The sequence below is a fragment of the Carlito syrichta genome, unplaced genomic scaffold, assembly GCF_000164805.1.
Source record: "Carlito syrichta isolate Samal-C Ts95f unplaced genomic scaffold, Tarsius_syrichta-2.0.1 Scaffold310954, whole genome shotgun sequence".
NCBI classification, from domain to species: Eukaryota; Metazoa; Chordata; class Mammalia; order Primates; family Tarsiidae; genus Carlito; species Carlito syrichta.
In genome coordinates, this window is record NW_007255050.1 from 28,629 (window position 1) to 50,028 (window position 21,400).

At 35.9% G+C, this 21,400-nt stretch overlaps 1 protein-coding gene across 1 annotated transcript in view; it reads left to right on the top strand.

Moving 5' to 3' along the window:
- DSCAM (DS cell adhesion molecule) overlaps window positions 1-21,400 on the top strand; it is a gene marked incomplete at its 5' end in the record, with an annotated part of 312,828 nt that overhangs the window by 17,865 nt on the left and 273,563 nt on the right. The gene's annotated exons all lie outside the window — the stretch shown is intronic.

Consider the following 21,400-nt stretch of genomic DNA (forward strand, 5'->3'; position numbering starts at 1 on the left):
TTGGCCTGAACAGTGGAAACAATGGTGTTGCTTTCCAGTGAGTCAGCACAAGGTGCAGGGAGCAGTTTGAGGATGGAAACTGGGAGTCTAGGTTTTGATGTGTTGAGGTTGAGATACAAAGAGGGACCCCTCCCGCAAAAAATTCCAGAATTTATTGGTAAAATATATGCGTTTATTCTTACATGTTTAAACTTCAGTCACCTTCATAGTACTCTGTCTGACGCAATACACCTAGTTAGATACTTTTATCCACTGTTCAAAACAGTTTTTGAACTTACCAGTTTTGATGCCTTTTAGTGATTCTGCCATTTTATGTTTCACCTCTTCCACGTCAGCAAAACCTTTCCCTTTGAGAACTTTTTCATCTGGGGAAACAAACAAACAAACAAAGTTCACTCCATTCCAGGTGAGAGATTGGGTGAGGACAGAGGGTGGGACACAAGGTTTGTGCCATTTTTGGTCAAAAACTGCCGAACACTCAGCATGGTGTGGGCAGGTGCACTTGTAAATCACCCATCATAAAATGGACAAATGTGTTGAAAGAACCTCCAAAGCAAATTCACTGAAACTGAATGCAGCCTCTCACTACGATGCTAGCTGGTACACTGATGCCTATGGGTTCTTAGAACACTTATCTAGCGGGGAAGCCTATACTATAAGGATCTACAGGGGAGTTCAGGAGTCTGGACTGTGGCTTTGGTCACATCAGCAAACAGAGAGTGCTTAACACCACAATCTGGATGTGACCCTTGAGGGACTCTGTGCACCTCACTGCAGATTTTGACTTTGTGGAGTCAGATTGATCCACTCTCAGTCAGACTGGCATTAAAACCTGTTCACCAAATAACTGAAGATTAATTATGACAAACATTCAAACTCTTTAAGATTTAAATTCATCTCTTTAAAAACATACTAGATTGGCACAAATCCATGTATTGACTATGACCCTATTGCTTGCAAAGCACAGGAACCCAAATCAAACTAGTTTAAACATTCAGGTGTGGTGGTACACAGCTGTAATCTCAGCTACTCAGGAGGCTGAGGTGGAAGAATCAGCCAGGAGCTCGAGGCTCAGTGAGCTATGATCAAACCATTGCACTCCAGCCTTGGAGAAAGAGCGAGACTTTAACTAAAAACAAAACGAAATTAAAAAACACAAAATCTAGCATAAACAATCACAATTGCAATACAATAGTGTATATGAGACAAGAGATTCAGTGATATGTTTAACCAAGACAGAGATCATGTAGAGCTCAGGGGAGGTCTGATCTAGATTCTTGATTTCTATTGGAGCCTTCTCTGCATCCCTTTTCTGTGCTTTCCTCTACACTTGGGTTTAGTTCCCTCAGAGGTTTATCTGTATGGCAGGAAAATTGGCTCTGAATCAACAACTTGAAATGAAAAGAGCCTTTTCCTGACAATTCCATGTAAGGAAATGTTAGAGAGAAATTCTGGTTATAGAACACTTGCCCCCTCATGGACCACTATGGCCAGAGTAATAAGGTGCCTGGATAGGCTCATGCCTGCAACATACTGTCAGAGCCAGAGAGAAGACTTAGTTATCAAAAAAATAAGAAAACACACAAACAAAATAGACATTATAAACTGTATTTAAATGGTGACTTAAAGCCTGAACCAGACTGATAGTACTCTAAAATGTTTATTTATTTTCCTTATTAAAATGTACTCAATAAACAAAGGCCTCTGAGTAGATCAATACCTCAGAAGATAAAGTGTATAAAAGTGCTATGAATTCTCTTGGAAGGAAGCCAACCATAAGGATTAAAAAGAAACATTAATTATTTTGTATGTCTGCATGGTATTTCATTGTGTGTGTTTGTGTATATATACCACTGTGTGTGCATGTATATATACATATATATTCCATTTTTTTTATCCAGTCAATTGTTGGTGGGCACTTAGGTGTGTTGCATGATTTTGCTATTGCAAATAGTGATGCAATGAGCATACAATGATCAATGACATGGGTGGATTGGAGATCATCATCTTAGGTAAACTGACTCAAAAACAGAAAACTAAACACCACAGGCTCTCACTCATATATTGGAACTAAATGGTCACAAAGGATGGAAATAATAGACATTGGGGATGCAAATAAGCAGGGAGGTGAGGAAAGGGGCTAGAGTTCAGAAATTCCCCATCAAGCACAATGTTCCCTATTTGGGGAATGGGCTACCTGAAACCCAATCCTTACCACTACACAATATGTTCATGTGACAAACATGCATGCATATCTTCTGAATTGAAAATAAAAATTAAAAAAGAACATGACAATCAAATCATCGCCACCAAGGAAGCAGGAAACCCTCCAGAGGCAAAGACTATATTGAAATAAAAAAAACTCTATGAAACATACAATAGTGTAATGTACTATCACAAATAGGAGCCTTCTAGATGGCAGATTTAATCACCGCATGGACCCCACAATATGAGAATATCACACACTAACAAAAATTTGGTTGGAAGGACTTTAACAATAAGTTTTCCAAGAAGCTGGGAAGACAGAACTTGCTCAAAACTGTATGTATATTATGTGTTCTTAATATAATTAATTAATTTTTGTGCGCATGCCTAGACATGGGGAGAATGCATATCTTTTTGTTGATTAATGCTTCAAAATATGTCTTATTTTAAGGAGCATTTCATAAATTGAAATGAGTGTTGGCTGTCAATCAACACAGCAGGGTATTCCATCTTACTTTTATCTAATTTCATCTTTTCTGTGTAGACAAATGAAACTTTAGACACTGGAATAATCATGCTGGGTGGACAGGGTGATTCTGCATGTGCCTCTCTAGAACTTACCTGGTGCAAATAATAAGTTCTGTATTTCTGTGATTTCTACATGCTAACCTAGGGCATCTTTTTAAAAAAAATTTTATTTTTGGCCATGTTCACATGCATGGAGCTCTGGCAAAAATATCTTTTGTAATTTGCTTTAACATACTACTTGTGTTTCTGATTTAAGATCATTTCTAACTTTCATATACAGTAACAATTATACACTACTCTTAATTTTAGCCTGTACTCACTTGTGAGAAAGAGTTAAATCAACTTGACCTCTGTGCACTTAAATTTTCATTTTAAAATGCTTTCAAAGTATATAAATTAAATTATACTTGTGGCCAGGGAGGAAGATAAGAAATCAACTAAATTGATTGAAAAGGCCAAAATTGGCTCTCTCTGTGAATCAGGATTGAATGACAATTTCTCTTATTTTGTTTATATAAATGCAGCTCTTTGCCTTTCCTATTCAACTATACAGTGAATATTTTGTCCAGGAAATTTCAGAAGAGCAAATCTGCAGCCTCAGAAGCTGTCTTCCTTTGGAAATGGAAGTGGCCCTCTTGAGCTCAGCAGCAGTGCTGTCAACTGTGAAAACAACTCATTTTTATCTCTTTACCAGGAGGTTCTTCTTTACCACTGCATATATTAAGTATGAAGTGTGTCTCTGTGTGTGTGTGTGTGTGTGTGTGTGTGTGTGTGTGTGTTTAGATGACATTTAGAAACAATACTATTTTCTGTCATGTCCTTTTTGGTAATAGTCATGCCTCTTCTTATTTTGTAGCATATGCTTGAAAAAAATTTAAATCAAAGATTGATATAAATTATATGCTCATTATTAATGGTGGCTGAAACTTAAGCAGTTTATAATATATATGACTACCCAGGAGTGCAACATATAGGTAGAAATAAAAGTCAAAATCCCTTCTTTCACTTCATTTTTCATTTAACAAGCCATTTTATATTTAACACATTTCAAAGCTTTGTCTTTCTCATTTTCAGTGCAACATTGAACTTGATCAGTGCTTAATTGAGTGTTCTAATTGCTGGGGACCAACAATGCCAGGAAAGTTAATTGGATGTTAGATAAAAATGTCACCTTCTATTTATATTTATATAAAACTTTATAGTTTACAAAACACTTTCATATGTGTCACCTTAATTAATACTCACAGTGACTCTGTAATGTAGATAAAGCATCATCAAAAAAACAGAATAGAGAGGATACTTGAGCATAGTTGCTCAGTAATGTATTCAAATCTCAGATGCAAATCCTATGATTACAACACAACCCCGTGGTGATGCTTAGGAGAGGAAACCATATTGAAGTGAGGAGCCAGGAGGCAAGAGAGGAAAAATGAAGACAAAGAATCCAGAAAGAAAGCTATTCTACAAGCCGAGAAAGGCAACTTTTAAAAATGTAGGATAAAAGATTTTGAGGACCTAATTTAAGAGAGAGAAAGAATTTGTTCAATAGGAGAGAAAAAAAAAGGAGGGGATGGAATTGGTAGGTAAAAAGCAGAGCTGACTCTACAAGTTCTAGCCTGGGATTTGGAGTGACTGGGACAGGGGAACTGAAATCTGAGCAGTTTGGGGAATGTCTAATGAAGGGTAGGATTTGGTCAAATTGTGAGCCGGGTGTAGTGGCTCACGCCTATAGTCCCAGTTACTCAGAAGGCTAAGGTGGAAGGATTGCCTGAGCCAGCAAGTGGAGGCTGCAGGTATCCATGAGAGTGCCACTGCACTCCAGTCTGGGTGACAGAGTGAAACTTTGACTCAAAAAAAAAAAAAAAAAAAAAAAGTATCTGTGGAACATTATTCCGGATTCAGATCATGAGAATTTTGAAAAATAGATTTGGGGAGGCTGGTTAAAATTAGTGGAAAAAGATAGTTGAAATTGTAAGATAATATGTGTCTACGCAGCATCCAGCTTTCAAATTATAATTTATGAAGTTTTAAATTAATGTTTGTCAATGATGAGGTAAAATGGTGAGGCTAGAAAGGCAGAGAGCAGTCATGAAGATTCACTTTTTTACATTTAATTTTGTTTCTCTGTTAGTGACAATTTCCATTACAATTTAACACTCCTTTATCATATTCTCCTTCAAACTGAAGGGAGAATGTGATGTCATTGTCAGGGCTCTAAGTCTTGTGGGAGTGGACTTTAGATTTCTGTAGCCCAGCAGGGACACTGGTCTGCACATTTTGACGTAACAATCCTACTTCTGCTGCAGCTTTTTGTCCTGTGCTACATTTCATCTGTCATCATTACTGTCTTGCTCTATTGCTGGTGGCACAGTTGGGGAAATGAATGCTAAAGCAAAAATAGCACTGCAAGTTTGTCTGCTCTCCTTTCACTTCAGTTGAGCGGCCGGGGATGCCGCCTTCTAATGACATCATTCTTCAAGGGCTGACAGCCAATGTCATCTGGCCCAGGTGGAGGGACAGTTTTGTGCACAAAAACACCCTTGGTGGTGTCCCCACTCCCACCTTCTGACATTTGCTCATTTGCTGGTCCAACCAGGACACCATCAGTTTCCATCGGATTCCAAATTCAACTCTGTCAGAGAGAAATGGTATTTCTCTCTTCACCTCTTTCACTTTCTTCCTTTCTCTCTTGCCATCTCTCAATATTAGAGTCATTTATAATATTGTTTATAGAAAAGATAGCATTTTGAGGTTATTTTTCTCTTTTAGTCTTTCAATAAAGTTGAGCAATGTTTAATTTAGGGTCCTATTTGCTGGGATCATTTGTGTGTGGCCATACATTGCAGTCATTTGTCACATTTTTATATTTATTTTTCAACAACTACTTAGGGATTGCAGAGTCTCTAGTATCAATAATACAGAAGAAAAAATAGACCTGGGGGAATAAAAGGTAATACATTAAATATGTAATCCTTTTGTGGTAATTTATGATACTAAGTAAGAATTTAAATTCTCTTTTTAATTTAAAATCCTAATGCGAGAAAAGAAAGCTAAGGAAATGGGAACTTTCACTGTTCCTCTTTCCTAATTACCAAAAAAAGTACTCGTGCTTAAACATACTTGAATGGATGCATTTACTCATCTGACCTGGGAATTTATACTCTCAAGTATCTATGGAAGAGATGTCAGAGTTGTATGTTTTCCTTCAGACAGGTTTGTCCTGAAGGAAGAATGACTTATAATTCTTCTTCTATTCTAGGAGATGAAGCAGGTACATTTCTACAAAAAAAAAAAAGAAAACACTTTCCTAAATGTTTTAAAAATAATATCCCAAATTACTCTACCCTAAATAGAGGGAAAAATACTGTGTTTAAAATTTGCTGTGTGTCAAAGAATGCTGTATGTGTGTGTATATATGATTTTTTACATTGACAGATAAAGTTGTATGTACTGCATGTGTACAGTGTCATGTTTTAAAACATTGATATATTGTGGAATGACTGAAGTTATTCAATTAAAATATGCATTACCTCACACAGTTATCATCTTTGTGGTGAGAACACTTTACATTTGCTCTCTTAGCATTTTTCAAGAATACATAATATTATTAACTATAGTCAGTATATTGTACAATAGATCTCTTAAACTTATTCCTCCTGAAGTGTTATAGCCTTTAACACACATTTCACCAACATCCTCAGGCTCTGCTAGCCACCACTCTACTCTCTACTAATATAAAATCAAAATTTTAGATTCCCCGTATGAGTGGGATCATGTGGTTTTTGCCTTTATGTGTCTGACTTCACTTAACATAATGTCCTCCAGGTTTACCCGTATTGTTAAAAATGACAATATTTCCTTCTTTTATAAGGTTGAATAGTATTTCATTGTGTATATGTGCCACATTTTCTTTATCTATTCATCCATCAATGAACACTTAGGTTGATTCCATAACGTAGCTATTGTGAATAATGCTACAATGAACATGAAAATGAAGATATCTCCTTGACATACTGTCTTCATATCCTTTAGATACATACCTAGTAGTGGTATTGCCAGATAATATGGAAAAGCTATTTTTATTTTTTTGAGAAACCTCCATGCCCTTCTCTATAGGGCTTGTAATAATTTACATTCCCACCAATGGCATACAAGGATTACCTTTTCTCCATATCCTCACCAACACTTGTTATCTTTTCTCTTTTTGATAACAGCCATCCTAACGAGTGTGAGGGAACATCTCATTGTGGTTTTAAGTTGCATTTCCCTGATGATTAGTGATGTTAAATATTTTGTCCATATACTTGCCTATCTGTATGTCTGGTTTTGAGAAATGTCTATTGAGGCCCTTTGTCCATTTTTAAATTAGACTGTTTCTGTGCTGCTGAGTTGTTTGAACGCTTTATATATTTTGCATGTTAACCTCTTATCAGATGTAAAGTTTGCAAATGTTTTCTTCCATTCTATAGGCTGTCTCTTCACTGTTTTATTTTACTTTATTTTTTGCTGTGCAGAAGTTTTTTAGCTTGATGTAATCCCATGTGTCTATTTTTGCTTTTGTTACCTGTGCTTTTGCGGTCATAACCAAGAAGTCATAGCCCAGAGCAATGACATGAGCTTTTCCCTATTTTTTCTTCTAGTAGTTTCACAGTTTAGGATCTTAAATGTAGTGTTTAATCTATTTTGGTTGTTTCGTTTTTTATGTGATGGGAGATAAGGGCCTAATCTCATTCTTCTGCATGTGGCTATCTATTTTTTCTGACATCATTTGGTGAAGAGATTATCCTTTCCCCATTGTGTGTTCTTGGCACCTTTGTTGAATATCTGTTGACTTTAAATGTGTAGGTTTATTCCTGAACTTTCTATTTTGTTCCATTGGTCTATGTGTCTGTTTTTATGCCAATACCATGCTGTTTTGGTTACTATGTCTTTGTAGTATATTTTGAAGTCAGATAATGTGATGCTTCCAGCTTTGTTCATTTTGCTGAATATTGCTTTGTCTATTTGAAATCTTATGTGGTTCCATATGAATTTTATAATCTTTTCCCCTACTTCTGTGAAAAATATCTCTGATATTTTGATAGGAATTGCATCGGATGTGTAGATCTCTTTAGGTAGCATGAACATTCTAACAATATTATTTCTTCTAATTCATAAACATAGTATACCTTTTCATTTGTTTCTGTCTTTATCAACTTTTTTCATCAGTGTTTTACATTTTCAGTGTATAGATCTTTCATATCCCTGGTTAAATTTTTCCCTGAATATGCTATTTTTTTGCAGCTGTTGCAAAGAGGATTGTTTCCTTTTTTGTTTGTTTGTTTCTAGATAGATCACTGACAATGTACAGACAGTACAGAAACACTACTGAGTTTTGTATGTTGATTTTGCATCCTGCAACTTTATCATATGATCACTTTAATAGATGCAGAAAAAGCATTTGACAAAATTAAACATCCATTCATAATAAACATGCTCCACAAATTAGGTAAGGAAAGACTATAGCTCAAACAATAAAGACCTTATGTGACACATCCACAGATAACATGATGCACAATGGGGAAAAGTTGAAAGTATTTCCTCTAAGATGCAGAACAAGACAAGGATAATACCAGCTGTCACCACTTTGATTTTAATGCAGTTCTAGAGGTTGCAGCCGGAACAATTAGACAATATGAAGAAATAAAAATTTCCTCAAATTTGAAGGAAAAAAATTAAATTGTTCCTATTTGTAAACGGCATGCTCTTATACATAGAAAATCCTAAATACTGCACAAAAACGTTAGAACTAATAAACCTATTTAGTAAAGTTGCAGGGTACAAAATCAACATATAAGAATACAATTATTTTACTTAGTTAAAGTTAAAACTGTAGGAGAAATTATGTTTTGCAATACTTGTTATGCTTGCTAAACATGGGAAACTCAGAGAAGGAGACAATTAAGCAGACATGAGAAAGGGGGAAAAAAAGCCAAGAAAGTTGTTTATGCTTTTACTGCCTAATTTATAACTAGTCTCTTTACAAATACACACATATGCATGTACACACACAGAGGAAGAAATTCTTCAGTATTACCAGTAATAATTATCTGTTAATAATATTTTAAATCAAGAACAACTTTCAATTATTCAAAATAATGCAATAGGATCTTTTATGTAGCTAGTACAAAACACAAATAAGTGTTTAAAGATATAAGTTCAACAGAATTGTGTAGTTTAAGTGCATGTATAATACTTATATGTATTATATTTATAAGTGTAAAGATATGTTCTTGTATAGATATAAAGTCTGCATGTTTTAAAATTTGTATATATTTATATGTATTTGCATACAGATAGACATAAGTAATTATATGTGCTTGCAGATACATAAATGAATAATTCAATTATAGAATCTTAGGGCCAGAAATGAACTTGGAGCTCATCTAGATCAGCCCATGTGATACTCAACATACCACCTGCCCTTGGACTTTTCTTTAGATTCAGCCTACGCAGTCTGTGCAGTGCTGCACTAAGCTCTAAGCCATTTCTGCTTCCATGTGACTATGATCATCAGACAGTTCTTCCTCTTACTGGATACAAAGCTACCTTCTCTAGCACTTTCCTTCTTTGTGGTCCCATTATTCCTTCTAGAGAAACACTGAAAAGTCCCCCCTTTCTTCACTTTTAGCTACCAAATGTGCAAAACAGAGAGCTCCTGTCTTCCAGGCTAACCATATTTCACATCCCTATTTGCTCAACTACTTTGTATGCAACAGAGCTCAGCAACTCTTTTCCTTTGTAAGGACATACTAATGTGCCTGTTTACTCTAAAAGAAATACAGCCTTATAGGCACTTTTTAATGAGTAAAAGGAATGAGTGCGTAACTCCCATTTTCGGGTTAAGACCTCTTTGTCATAATCCATGTTCTACTGCTAAGCCATGGCTTTGGACATATTAACAAAAACTCCTAATAGTGCTGTTGATTGATCAGTTGGGATTTTTGTTTTGTTTTGTCAACTTTTGGTTTATATCACACACCATTATCATCAGTCCATGTGAGGTTTCTATTTTTTTTTAACTTGTCTTTTTTTTTCCAACCATCCACCAATTTTGGTATCATTAACCCCTGTCTCAAAAGCACACATGTACATGTTCTTAATATATTCATTTTAAATCTACTTTGTAATGTTCATATTTAGATATATTTGTAAATATGTACAATTCAGGCACAACTAGTAAACACTTAGGTTGTTCCCCAGCTCTTTGACTCTGTATAAATGCTAATACAAATATCCTGTAGATGTTTCCATGTGATATCAGTATTAGTATATGGTCAGCAGTAGATTTGTTAGATTGAAGAATTTAACTTAACTTCACTAATAATTGCATAGCCACTCTTCAAAATTTCTATACTAGTTTATGCTACCACTGACTATGCAATGCATGAGTGGTTCCATTTTCCCACATCTTAGTCAGAAATTGCTATTGTCTGTATCTAATTGTTGTGAATCTAATTGTTATAAAGTTGTGCTTTATTTTCGTTTGGTTTTCTTCCATTAACACTGAGGCTGAATGCCTCTTTATACTCTCATTAAACATCTGAGTATACCATCTATGCATTTTCTTTGCCTATTTGCTGTCTCACTATTTCTCCCCACTTTGCTATAGTTCCTTAGTGTATATATGAATCTCTTGTTACTAGAAATGACTGTGAATATCTTTTCTAAGACAGTTTCTTGTCTCTTTACTTTGTGTTTGATTATCTTCTTTGGGGTATTGTTTAAGAAATCTGTGAGTTCGTGAAGATGCGTATGTTTTTATTTCTACTGTTCACGTTTAGGTCTTCATTCCAAATTGAGATTTATAAACATAGTAAAGGTGGGATCTTACTTCTTCTTTATCTATAGTGAGTTAATTTTTCCAACAATGTTTATTAAATGATCCAGGCTATTTTATTCTCTCCATATACCAAGAGAGCATGATGGTATGACAAGCCATGTTGTCAGAGACTATTTTAGTTCTGTGGAATTTATTCACCATTTTTATAACTTGTTCTTCACTGTCACATATTTAAACACTTTACCAAAAAAAAAAAAATACAGCCATATCAAGTCAGTTATGATTAGGAACCAAGCTTCTAAAGAGGGAAGACATTTTGAGTCAAGGTCATGGAAAATGCTTCTCATGTAAATAACCTGCTGTTGTTAACAATCCTTGTAAATAAACAAATTGGAAAAAATAAGCTAAGTTTTAAAATTAATGCCAGTGAATTTATGAATCTTGTTTATTTCTTTTATTTCCTCGCTATCATCACCTCTGATTGATCATATGGATTTGCCTCCACCAAAAGTCCATGTAAACAAAAATAAAATAATTGCAAGCCATCTAGATGAGATATTTCCCAACCTAGATAAGTAAAACATAAGCTATATTTCATTTTCTTGATGTCATTATGATTCATATGGCTTTTCTTTTAATATCAGAGATGCTACTCTGGTACTATTTACTACTATGCTAACTCAGAAAAGTTACTTGATTTTATTGCAAAGTATTCTATATAAACATGTTATTTATACTCTGTATAAACATGTCTCTACCAGGAAAAACAAAATCTGCCTTCCTCCTCAGACCATAGTGACTTTTATAGTTTAAATAGAGAAATTTTCATGAATTCTAAAGTTGTTCATCATTTAAAACAATTGAGGGAATTTTTTATTTCAACATAATCTGATTATGACTCTAAAATACATTCCATTAAAAAAACATTAAAGAAATATTTTATATTGTTGATCTATTTCCTTCCATCACATCTACCTTCAGGCATCTAGTTGTCAATATTACATGTGATCAATTTTTCTTGAAAGTCTTTAGAAGGAGATACTGTTATGCTTCTCAGATCTTGTTTTATTGTTTTACATCCCCAAATTCCAATCAGTTTATTTTTTTCCCCTTTCTTTATGTCTAGCTAGCATCTTTCCTACTGAAGACAACAGTTTCTGCTTTTCTCTTTATAATTGTAATTTATGTCTTGAATATTTTTTCTTCCTCAAACTTTTTAATATGTTTATTTATCCCATGAAATTAATTGGCAATTTTAAACAATTTTTGAAAAAAAAATATTTGCTCTACCTCTCCTTATGTTGTCACATTTATGGCTCTGTAGCTCTTCTCACAAGCTGGCAGTCCAAAATACATATTCTACATAAGAACTTGTTCAAAAATCACTGTAGAAGAATTAGCTACTCTTATCACTGATTCATTTTAAATATTAAAGACAAAATTTTAGTTCTGAACACTGACTGAACTTGGGACAGCTGAATAAGAAAAAAACAACTACAGATTTTTATTTTCTGGCAAAGAGCAACAGCTTAGTATTCAATTTCAAAACTTTTTTTTTTTGGCTTCTTTTTTTTGTTCTTCTATCTTTTCCTTATTCTGTGCAAAAATAGAAAGATAATGTGCATTATGTATAGAAAAGTCTTATAGAAAGATAACTCAGCACATGATAATTCTCTTCCAGTTACAATCCCAAATGAATAAAAGTAGCATAGATGAATAGATGAAGTATACAGAAACAGTGGTACAAACAGACCTGATATTGTTATTAATAGTGCCTGAGTTTTTTGCTTTGATATAATGAATTGTTGCAGTTGCATTCTTCAGGAAGCCATCTCTGAGATAAAGTTTAGTGTGCAGAATGTGTATCAGGGATTGCTTTACAATCAACACCTGAGGAAGAAAAGAAAGAAGGACTGGGCAAAGGAAGAAGTTGAGCTATGTTGCAGATCAATGACAGCCTTCTCTGATTCTTCAGAAAGCTCTAGAGCAAGAATGGCCCTTCAGAATTGTCCTGAGTTAGGGCAAAATTGCCCTCCTCAATTCACTGGATGTAGTGCACTCCAAAAAGGGCCTGTGCTTGGGTGAAGTGGACTTCCGCAGCTGAGACCAGCTCTGAAGTGGCTAATAACTAAAGGGCACCAGCTGACATCTTCCCCTGAATTTGGGGGTAACATGTTCTTTCTTGAAAGATATCTAGAGAGTGCAACTCCTACTGTTTAAGTAGATGTCAAGTAGTTATTTATGTGCATCTTAAACACCTTTTTCAAAAAAAAAATTTTCAATAAACTGCTTTCACTTTCTATAATAACATTAGTTCAATATTTAAAACCAGAAATGAAAGACATCACAGGTTTGAGAGTGGAAGAATTGGACTAGACTTTTGTCATAATGATTTTTGACTAAAAAAGTCTCTTTAATTTTGTGAGTCCTGTGATACTTGTAAAACATTTATTCAGGTATTTCTTGTGCATCTGCTTTTAATGAGATGAAGTAATACTAGGATGTTTATTGCCAACAAGAAGATGGAGTCAGTGGGAGTACCTATAGACAAGTAACTGCAATGCATGACAGGAAGTAGCAAATGTCTTGGGAAAGGGGCAGCAAAGAGAAACAGAAAACCATTACGTGGTTATGGGAAAACCATGGGGAGACAAATAAGAAAATCCCTTATTTGAATACAACACAATAAAGGAAATATATATTAGGTGTTTTAAAAGCAGATAAAGTAGACATGGGGTGGGATACAAAATCTAAAAGAGTAAAACAGAGCCGGGCTCGGTGGCTCAGCACCAGTAATCCCAGCACTTTGGGAGGCTGAGGTGAGTGGATTGCCTGAGTCCAGCAGGTCAAGGCTGCAGTGGCCGGGAACAGCCACTGCACTCCAGTCTGGGCGACGGAGTGAGACTCCAACTCAAAAAAAAAAAAAAAAAAAAAGAGTAAAACAGAGTGTCCAAGAGAAACAATTGAGTCTCAAAATGATCTGGAGTCTGAAAAGGTCTCCAAAAGTAGGGGCCAACTAAGTTGAATTTTCTCGTTAAAAGATTATAGAAGTGAGAATGAGTATAGAGTAAGACATGGGGACAGAGATGGGTGCAGAGTGCAGCCGTTCATATTCAAGAGTCAATATGACTGAAACAAAGGATTCTCACTGTAGGCAAAAGTCTGAATTTGCACAGAGATGGGTAGTACACCTCATAGAGTATAGTGTCTACTACTGAATTCTAAGGTGGTGGAGTAATTGAAGCATCGATGCAGAGGGACATGCTCACAACAATGTTCAAGGACAATTAATCTGGTTGAGGTATAGAAGATAGATTGCAGTGCAGAAATATATTTGTAAAAGGGAAGACCAGTTAGGACACTATTGAAAAAGCTGTAATAAAAGGTAATAGCAGTGTGTTTGGAAAAAAGAAACCAGACAAGACTTGTTGAGAAGTGGAATAGACAAGACATAGCAGCCTATTGGCCAGTGGCTGGAGACAAAGAGAAATGCACAGCTGGGAATACGTTTATTATTCTGGGCTTCTTTCAGCTGGGAGATTTTGCTATTATTACCAGGAGCAGCAAACAGAACATGAAGCTTAGATTAAAGGAAAACAGGATACATTTAGTTTAGGACTTGAGATGCTTCTGGGACATCAAGATGAAGATATTAACAGACTACTAAAGAAGCAGGCATGAAGTTTGAGAATGAATATTTGATTGAAAATTTGGATTAGGGAATAATGGTATTAAGCTATCAACTGGAACCAAGGGGGTAGGTGAGATTATCAGGAGAGAGGAGGAGGAAGTAAGACCAAGAGACAGGGAGAATGATGGTTCAATTATTGTATGATTAGTAAAGGGCGTTCCTTTCCATTTGAATTGCTGAACTACTCATTTAAGGTTTTCAATGTTTTTCATAATTTGTTATATGGTTCTTCAAATGAATGAGACATCTACTCTCATTGTCTTTTGTCATGGGAACTACAAACTCTTACAAACCCTCATAAAGCACTTGCTTGTGTTTTGGACATTTAAAATACATACACATAAGTGAGCAGAGATGGTGACAAAATGTATTATTTTTGAGAATATATTGCTAGTCTATTTTATTAGATTAGGAATAATTTCAAATCATGATCATTATACAAATATTATGTAATTCAGTTCTAATAATTGAAAAAAAAAAACTAACACTGCATTGAGGCTTTTATTGAGTAAAATGAGGACAATAATTCCATGGAGGAAAAATAACATATATTATAAATAGCACCAGAAAATAAACTAGTTCAATCCATTGTCAAAATTACAATAGAATCTGAGAAAAAAATTGTTTTAATCACAGCAGTACCTATAGCAGAGATAAGGTTCTAATGATAGTGGGTTAAACATGCTGGGACTGTAGACTGTTGGTTCTCCCCCTGAGTGACAAGTATGAAACTTGGTCTATCTGATTTAGTTGTTAGGATGGACATCCAAAGGTCCAAAGATAGCAAGTGTTGGAAAGGATGTGGAGAAGAAAGAACACTGTAAATTATTAGTGGGAATGTAAATTGGTATAGCCATCATGGAAAACAGCAAAAAGGTTCCTCAAGAAATTTAGATAATCCAATAATTCCACTTCTGGGTATATATTCAAAGGGAATGACATCATCATGTACCTTTAGGTAACTGCACTCCCATGTTTGTTACAGCACTATTCACAGTAGCCAAAATATGAAATCAACCTAAGTGTCCATCAATGGATGAATGGATTAAAAATCTCACACACACAAACACACACACACACACACACACACACACACACACACACACACACCTGGAACATGACTCCACCTTTTTGTTTGTTTTCTTCAAGTGAAGTCATGGCAGGCTCAGGACTTGGGATTTTCTGAAACCAGGGAAAATAAGAGTGATTTTGTCTAGCTATTTCTTTTCCATATGGGAAAATGTTTAAATTAGAATTTGGCCAGAGGAAACTTTGATTTATCATTTTCACTTATAACCCCTGCCTTAAAGGGAGTATACTTCTCATTTTAGTAAGCCTTAAATAAGTCAAAAACGTTAATTTATCTGAATAAAATTAAAACTTCTACTTAATTTAACAACAGAAATTTCACTGTGTTATTTCTAATCTACATTAATCTATATCTAAAGAAAAATAGATCCTTTTAGCTTTTCGTGTGTTTTGCATGATTTGGGCTATTTTATAAATACCAAGACACAGTTCTTGAAGAAAATTTTAAAGAAGACTTCTAAAACTTGTCTCCACCACACAGGAAGGACAGTGCCCTGTCCCTCCCTGCCCTTCCCTGTCCTTCTCACCCAGCAGGCAGGGCCAGAGAATCCCCTGCTGGCTCACTCTTGCCTTTTTTTCCCAGGTCAGTGTCAGTTAATATCAGTTCATATTGAAGCCTGAGGGGAGCTTAGAGTGAGGGACCTAGAAGGGACATTAATGGAGTTCAAGTTTATGTGAACATACTAAAGCTTCTAGGTGTTTTTTTTTTTTTTTTTTTTTTGGTTTTGGTTTTTTTTTTTTTTTTGAGTTGGAGTCTCACTCAGTCACCCAGACTGGAGTGCAGTGGCCGCTCCCGGCCACTGTAGCCTCGCCTGCTGGGCTCCAGCGATCCTTCTGCCTCAGCCTTCCAAGTAGCCGGAATTACAGGCACGCGCTACCACGCCCGGCTGATTTTTTTATTTATTGTAGAGATGAGGTCTCGTTGCCCAGGCAGGTCTCGAACCCGCAGGCTCAGGCAATCCACTCACCTCAGCTTCCCAAATGCGCGGGATTACAGGCTGAGCCACTGAGCCCGGCTTCTGGGTTTTTTTTAGCACCTACTGGCTCCAACAATGCCCTTCTTACACTCTTATCATGTCCTCCTGAATCTTGGTCTTATGCCCATCATCCCAGAGCAGGTGCAGGCCCCAGGACTGGCAGCCTAATTCATGGCGAGTCAGAAACAGCTAGAAGTCACCAATCTCAGAGAAACAAACTCACATGGCTCTTCAAAGTTGGCATAAATGCCATACCTGTACAAGCAAAGCAAGATGTTGACTCTGTCTTGCCAACTTACTCCACAAGTAGGGAGAAGGTTGCCTCAGTGGAACCACTAGTGGAAGTCCTGAGCCCCTAAACTAATAAGACTGTGAATGGGGGCAGTCTTGTTCTTGCCATATCGTCATTATTGTGTCCTGCAAGTTTCTGCCTTATTCTCCCTTTAAGTCATTCTTAATGATTTCAAAGTTATTAAAGTCCAGAAAGACCATAAGCATATGTTTATCATCACCTCTAAAGTATTTTTAAAAATCGTTGTGCAACTAAGATGAGCAAGGCACTATTTACTCTACTAGTTGCGGGAAATAACAAAAAAAAAACTCAATATATCTTTTGCCCTCCTGGGTCATTCTACTTAGGAAAATGGGTGTACACATAAATTACTACACTCACTTGAGTCATACATGTGACATATTCCATAGCAGAGTTTTGAGCAACAGGAGTAAGTGGGAGAATAGTTTAGTGTATTGTATGCACAGAGTGGACAACTAGAGGATAGGAAAAAAGATTCTGTTAGAATGGAGAAAAGGAGGTGGGCAATAAAGGGGGGATGGAAGATGAAAATGTCCCCCATAGCTGCATGTTGGAAGACTTTGACTCAAGACAGGGCTGTTTGAAAAGTCTGAGACTAAGAGCAGTCATCCTGAGAATTGTATGAAGTTTCATGGAGTTAAACCACCACAGGAAATAAAATGACATGTGGAATTGATAAAATTATGCATGGAAATGAAAATAGAGCCTTAGGCTCTCTCAACAACCATGTGACATATTTGCCTCTTCCAGTGAGTTATGGGTCTTGGGACAAGAAAAAAGATAAAAAGAGGGAAAATAGAAATGTTAATTGAGCAGCCTTTATCTACCACCTGGGTCTCTGTGCTGGCATGTTCTGAATAGCTCCCTGCCAACTTTCTCAAGAACTGCATTTCATCATTACCGTTTTGCACATGAAGAAATAGAATCACAAAGTTAAAGAAACTGGATCAAGACAACACTTCTAATTACTCAAGATTTACTAACACCCAACCCATGATCTTATTAGTATATTATATTTTTCTTTTCTAGGGGGAAAAAAAAAATCCCCCTACGAAGAAGAATATGCAATTAATTTTTGAAAGACAAAGCACAGAAATGTATTAGCTTGATTTAAAGTTCTTGTTAAGGTTATTGAAAGAATAAGAGTCTAAAGTTGACATGTGACAGTATTCAATGACTCTGAACCATCCCAGAGAAAGAACCCTCACCATTATGTAGAGTGAAATACACAAACCTGGTAACAAGTGACATTTAGCAACTATTTACGTACTTCTTGACGAAATGGTATTTCTTATATATATATTTTGAGTTGGAGTCTCACTCTGTTGCCCAGACTGGAGTGCAGTGGCCGCTCCCGGCCACAGCAGCCTCAACCTGCTGGGCTCCGGCGATGCTTCCGCCTCAGCCTTCCAAGTAGCCGGAATTACAGGCGCACGCTACCACGCCCAGCTGATTTTTATTATTATTATTATTGTAGAGATGAGGTCTCGCTGCCCAGGCAGGCTCAGGCAATCCACTCACCTCAGCCTCCCAAAGGCGCAGGATTACAGGCTGAGCCACCGAGCCCGGCTCGAAATGGTATTTCAAAACTTGGTGCATGTCATATCCAGAATTCTGCTCCTGGAATATACAAGCTTTTACTGTCAACAAGATTCAGGGAATTTACCTCACTTAGGTAATTTAATGAACCAGTTAAAGTAATCAGTGTGCCTCAAATAGGCAGTTCAGCTTTCCCAAAATTATGAGAAGAGTTTTTTTAATCACTTACTTTACTTTTTGCCTTCGATTTTATGTCTCATGAATGCAAAATATAATATTTTGGACCTTTAAAATGTTTAGGCATTCTTATACAGCATACTTATACTTGATACAAGCGAGGCAGCTTAAGCAGTGAAGAAAGAAGTGATATGATTGGCAAATAAGTCTAGTGATCTAATTTATATTAATGATGACATGCATCCCGATGTAACTTGGCAAAGAAAACAACACACAACAAACCCGATTTTGACATTATTCTGGGAAAATATCTTTTCTTTCTAACTAAATCCTTCTTTAATTTTTATTTTAACTATTTTGGATAGGTGGTTTTTGTAAATATGTTTTACAATATTGGAAATAAATCTTTCTCTATTTAGCATGTTAAACATAACTTTTATTCACAGTTTTAATTCGGTAATATGATTTTGTATTATTTACACAAAAGGTGACTATTAAGGGCGGAGTGCTCCTGGACAATATGTCCCCCAACCGTTGTGTGTATTGTGTTTTTATTTCTATTCTTTATAGTTTGCTTGTAGTTTCTCTTCTTCCTTTTACTTGCCGATTGTGGTTTCTTACAAAGCCCTCATCAGTATGCCTGAACTCTGAGGATCTGCTTTAGACCAGGAAATAAGATAACTGAAAGAGAAAATGAAGCCAGTAACCTTTCAACTTAGCTGTTTAGCTGTTTGGTTTTTCTCATCTTGTGCATAAAACTGCTGTTAAGAAACTGATTCATATGCATGCTAAAGTTTGTGAACCACTTTACCAACTCATTTAGAAATCAAGACAGCACTCTTTGTTTCATAAATAAGGAAATGGAATCCCAGAGGGGAGTTAAATAACTAAATAAGTAGCATAACTAAACTTAAACCCAGGTAGTCTGGCTTCACAGCTCTTACCTCAGAAAAGGGATCTGCAATTCAGAGAACAAGCATGAAGCCAAAATTTCTCTGAGTATGCTGACAACCAGAGGTTTGTGTGCAAGAAACCAAAGAAGAAGAAATGTCATTTTTAAATAATAGAACATGGCAATTCATTAATTGTTAATAATATTTGCATATATAATAAGCAGGTATGCAACTTGGAGCAATATTTAAAAACAAAACATGTACACACACACACACACAAGCACCTTTGGCACAACTTGGCTCTTTCCCAGCAAATTCCAATGGTGAAAAATAATACCTTGCTCTGACCTGATTCTGTCACCAGGGCCAGGTAGAACCTCGTCCTGAGACATTTTCTCTTGGTGTCAGATTAACCCATTTCAAATCCAAAGTTCTAACTTTATATGGAGAATCCACAGCAGTTTTCACATTGAGTATTCTTGGTACCTTCAACCACTTTTGTTTGTTAATTTATCTGATAAGATCTAACTTGAACCATCTGTGTACTAGTTCATCTAACTCTGGCTGTATTTGCAATTCTGAGGTCTAATTCCCAACTGCTTTTGAAAACATATAGCAATAATAGTAATAACATTAAATAAAATAATAGCCTTGACTGTGCTTTGTCCAATCTTCAGTCTATGATTATACATGGAAGCTCCACTGGGCAGAGACTGTTATATTACGTTTAATGTTGTGTGCCCAGTGCAGTGTTGCTGAGCACATGTCAGGTGCTCGATAAACATTTTCGACTGACTGAATTAGCAGTTTTCCATTCATATGTCTCAGCTGGATCCCTCACACCTCCCCTGATTTGATAGTTGAAATGAACTTATAATTGATTAATAAACAAACTCTGCAGACATGCTACTGTTTTATGACTTCATTCTGTAAAATCACCTCGTATGAAAATTGGCTTATATTAAGTTATTACATGTTTAATCATCCTAGTTTGTACCTTAGTCAATTTCAAGCCCCTGCATAAAAATAAACCTTTAAAAAGAATATCAAAAAATACAACAAAAGCCAACACTACAGGCTGTGATATTAGCCAGATAAACAAGTTTTAAGCCCGCATAAAATAAGTAACCAGTTCTAAGACCAAGGGCAAAATAACATCTTTGAATATTTCTTTCCTTGTCTTCAAAATGAGACTATAGATAACCACCTCAAAAGGCTGATAGAATGAGTATATTAACAACTTGTCCATGATCTGAAACTAACAAGTGACCCAGGTGGGTTTCCAACTTGACTCCTTTGCCTCTATTTTAATCATATTAGAATGCTATTACCCTTTTAAAGCATCTAGGAAGGCATTGAGGAGGAGTGCTCCCAAAGGCAAGAAGGACAAATAAGAATTTTTCAAATAAATTAAATCAAGAAATTGCTTTCCAGACTGAATTTGCTGTCTTCATGGCTGGCTAGGCTGAAGGTTGTAACCTGGTCCTCATTAGCAGCATCTTTCAACATCTCAGACATCTTGCCACAGACCAGTTCATAATTAAAACTGTGTAAAATTAAGAGATGCAAAGTGAAGATGCAATCATTCTAACATATAATAAGTATTGGTAATGAATGGTTGTTATTAGTTAGGCATTAAAAAAGAACTTGAACAATAAAATTGGAATCTGCTTCTTCAACATGTTGAGAGGATGCCCATTTGCGAGGCAGGAAACCCTTGGAAGGGGGGAACAGTAATTATAATGCTATTAATAGCAAAGCAGGAAATGAATCTCTTCTTGTATAAATCATTTTTAAAAGCTCAAAAGTGGGCCTTGAACATTAGTCACGTTAGCATAAGAGAGGGATCGGCAGTCACTGAAAACTGAGGGGAGGGAGAAAGGGAAGGAGGAGGATGGGGGTCATGTGACAACACAAAGCATACTTGGTTCATTAACAAGGGGAGTGAGGACCAGTTAGAAGTCCAAGCTTCATCTGCATGCACCTACTTATGCAGTTAATCCTTTCTTGTGTCCTACATTCCTATCAAAAAATAAAATTTCAAAAAAACTTTGAAGGGAAAACCAAACCTAAATTCTTCTTCCACAGTATTTATACTGCAGAGATCAAATTCTGATTTTTTTCATTTAAATATTATTATTGAATTTTTAAAAGTTTATTGAGCTT